Raw genomic sequence first — 3884 nt, 5'->3', positions numbered from 1 at the left:
AATCATACTAATGTGTCAAATGGTATCGCGAGTTTAAACCTGGCAGAGCGAATGTTCTGGTCGCCTTCACTCTTGCCTGTTGAATAGAGTCCGAATTTTTATGTGATTACATATTTTTTTCCCTTCGCCCTTGTGCACAATTGTGTTGCCAACATTGACATTTTCATTTTGTTATTACATGTTTCAGCATAAACACATACTACATAAAATTACATATTATTACTTTTTTTTACTCTTCGTACCCTCAGAGGGCTGCTCCCTAGAAAGGCATCTGAATCAGTTATACCATAAAAGTTGAAGACAGGAAGTTTGCTTTACAAATTACAATATAGTGAAATAAAACGTGGTTATCAGTTTTCAAAAGCAAAGCAGACGTAATGGAAATGGAAATGCCGTGTGGCTAGGGCCTCCCGTCGGGTAGACCGTTCGCCTGGTGCAAGTCTTTCGAATTGACGCCATTTCGGCGACTTGCGCGTCGATGGGGAAAATGATGATGATAAGGACAACATCCAGTCCCTGAGAGGAGAAAATCTCCTACCCAGCCGGGAATCGAATCCGGGCCATTAGGTAGGACATTGCGTCGCGCTGACCACTCAGCTACCAGGGGCGGACAGCAGACATAATAACAATACCGTGTGTAGATCTGTTGTAGTCATTATTGCCTGTAGTAAGGGGCTTCCTGAGGCAACGGCCTTGCCGCAGTGGATACACTGGTTCCCGTCAGATCACCGAAGTTAAGCGCTGTCGGGTGTGGCCGGGACTTGGATGGGCGACCATCCAGGCCGCCAAGAACTGTTGCCATTTTTCGGGGTGCACTCAGCCTCGTGATGCAGATTGAGGAGCTACTCGACCAAATAGTAGCGGCTCCGGTCAAAGAAAACCATCATAACGACCGGGAGAGCGATGTGCTACTATCCGCATCCTCATATGAGGATGACACGGCGGTCGGATGGTCCCGATGGGTCACTTGCGGCATGAAGACGGAGTGCTCTTAAGGGGTTTCATAACGACCGGGAGAGCGATGTGCTCCTATCCGCATCCTCAGATAGGATGACACGGCGGTCGGATGGTCCCGATGGGTCACTTGTGGCATGAAGACGGAGTGCTCTTAAGGGGCTTTCTGTGCTATTGAGATTGGTAGTGGGGCAAAAAAAATGACTAACTGCGCGAAGTTTTTCGACTACAAGCGACTTCTAGCGATTCAGAACTTGCCAGTGTGTGGGGCAAGAAAAGTTGGCTAAATAATACTTCTGTTTGCGATCATGATACCTCTTGATGCAACAAAATTATCACCTAAACTACGATCTTGAGTTATGAAGAACGACCCTTTCAGTATTAATGAAGGATTGTTCTATGTCGAGCATGCAATAAGCAGATCGGATGGTATATGAAATCCCAACCTCAGCAACATATACTTAGTCATGCGCACATAAAACAACAAAGCAATGCAGTCATCTAAGAAACAAATGTTGTGGGTGCAGTTGCAAAAAGACGCCAAACTCCACAAATTACATTTGGCTTGATATGTGCTCTGCTACGGCTGTTGCGAACGTTCCATAGTACAAACTTCAAGTGCCTCAGTATCGCACGCTTCTACGAAAGTAATGCGGCAACAGATTCATGGTGACTCGACATCGATGAAAAACTGTTTAGAGGTTTGTTACCACGAGGCTCTGATAAATACGCGACTCTAGGTAAGCAGCCACCACTAGGGATAGCCGCCGGCGAAACAGCTGAAGTGTGTGTACGTTTCACTGGAAATTTTATTGTTGGTAAGCTCGATGGAGAAGAACCGTCAGAGCCAGATTCTCTGCGAAGTGTTGGAGCACACAAATCATTCAGCAGGAGCTCGTTTGGGGACTGACAATCTTAAAGTGCTTTGGTCTGAGGGAATCGAAGAATGAAAATTCTTCTCGTATATGCGGCTGCTGCGTCTACACGCTGAATGAAGTAACTGCTCTTTGTATATTCTGTCCGCATGTAATCCGCCTCACCCGTCTGTCCCATGCGGTGCAACGTATAGCCAAAGAAGTGTGCGGTAACTACTCCGAAGTAAATAAAATAATTTCGTACACAAAGCCCCGCACAGTCTACCGGTTTATAAACTGCTGCTGAACCAAGCTTTTCCACCTCTGCCTGTCCTAATGCCGTGCGGTACGCGGATTGAATCTGTTGGTCTTTATAATGAACATTTTCAAGCCGCGAAATCTGCGGCTGATTCATTTGCGCGACAATCCTTCACTAGGAGAGGCACGGAATGCTTCCACTGAACTTAAAGTCGTAAATGCTCCGGATTCCTTGGCAGTAACATTAAGCAATTAAAACTTAACGGGCCGACATTGCAGGAATCATGAGAAATCGTTGAGAATGCCAAAGGGAAACTGACTGATATTAGAACTGATATTGAGCCGAGGGTAGTGAGTAAGTTTGACACTTTTTTGTGGATAAGTTTGACACTCTTTTGGCAAGAAATCCGGACTTCTCTCCTTTTTCTACAGAACAGGGCGGATGTAATTCAGAAGTAGATGCAGTTGACATTATTGTTTTATGTTAAATACTTAATAAAATATTTTCGCGATGTTACATATAATTTATCCATGTTTATTACATAAACATGTGTTTAGAAGGAATGTCAGCGTTGGCCGTAATATTGATCGTTTATTGATAGAAAAATTGATTTTCAATCACATAGTGATCATCTTTAGTGCTGTGGTGTACAAATTAAACTCATAGACACAGGTATCAAGTTATTATCAGTAAACAAAGATAAGAAACGATCACAATAACTAGTTATTGTGACGGTTTCTTTGCTTTGGTTACTGACAATAACTTGATATCAGTGCCGATGAGTTTAATTTGCACACCACAGCACTGAAGATGATCACTGTGTGATTGACAATCGATTTTGCTATCAATAAACCATCAATATTACGGCCAACGCTGACGTTCGTTCTAATTTCACGTATATGGTCGTTGTGCACACAGCACTCCATGGAGTCGCCAATCAATAAACATTCACCAACAGTGGTAACGTAAACCGGTATAATATGCACTATTGGGCAACGGAAAATCCACGATGGCTGCGACAAGTGGAACATCAGCGACCTTGGCGGGTTAATGTATGGTGCGGCATTATGGAAGGAAGGATAATTGGCCCCCATTTTAACGATGGCAATCTAAATAGTGCAATGTATGCTGATTTCCTACATAATGTTCTACCGATGTTACTACAAGATGTTTCACTGCATGACAGAATGGTGATGTACTTCCAGCATGATGGGTGTCCGGCACGTAGCTCGCGTGCGGTTGAAGCGGTATTGAACAGAATATTTCATGACAGGTGGATTGGTCGTCGCAGCACCATATTGTGGCCCGCACGTTCACCGGATCTGACGTCCGAGGATTTCTTTCTGTGGGGAGAGTTGAAAGATACTTGCTATCGTGATCCACCGACAACATGCGTCAGCGCATTGTCAATGCGTGTGCGAACATTACGGAAGGCGAGATACTCGCTGTTGAGAGGGGTGTCGTTACACGTATTGCCAAATGCATTGAGGTTGACGGACATCATCTTGCGCATTTATTGTATTAATGTGGTACTTACAGGTAATCACGCTGTAACAGCATGCGTTCTCGGAAATGATAAAGTTCACAAAACCTACCTGTTACCAACTGTTCGTCTAAAATTGTGAGCCATATGTTTGTGACTATTACAGCACCATCTTTAATGAAGCGAAAAAAGTTGTCCATCTAAAACATTCATGTTTCTTTACGTACTACACGAATATGCAATAAAAATGGGGGTTCCTATTTTTAAAAAACGCAGTTGATATTCGTTTGACCTATGGCAGCGCCATATAACCATATAGCACATGGTACAGGTG

The 3884-nt window shown here is 43.9% G+C and overlaps 1 pseudogene; it reads left to right on the top strand.

Moving 5' to 3' along the window:
• Nucleotides 1–683: 683 nt before the first annotated feature.
• On the top strand, nt 684–801 carry LOC126163724 (5S ribosomal RNA; annotated as a pseudogene).
• The last annotated feature ends 3083 nt before the right edge of the window (nt 802–3884 follow it).

Source organism: Schistocerca cancellata, chromosome 2, assembly GCF_023864275.1.
Source record: "Schistocerca cancellata isolate TAMUIC-IGC-003103 chromosome 2, iqSchCanc2.1, whole genome shotgun sequence".
Lineage (NCBI taxonomy): Eukaryota > Metazoa > Arthropoda > Insecta > Orthoptera > Acrididae > Schistocerca > Schistocerca cancellata.
This window is presented reverse-complemented; position numbering and strand designations above follow the sequence as displayed.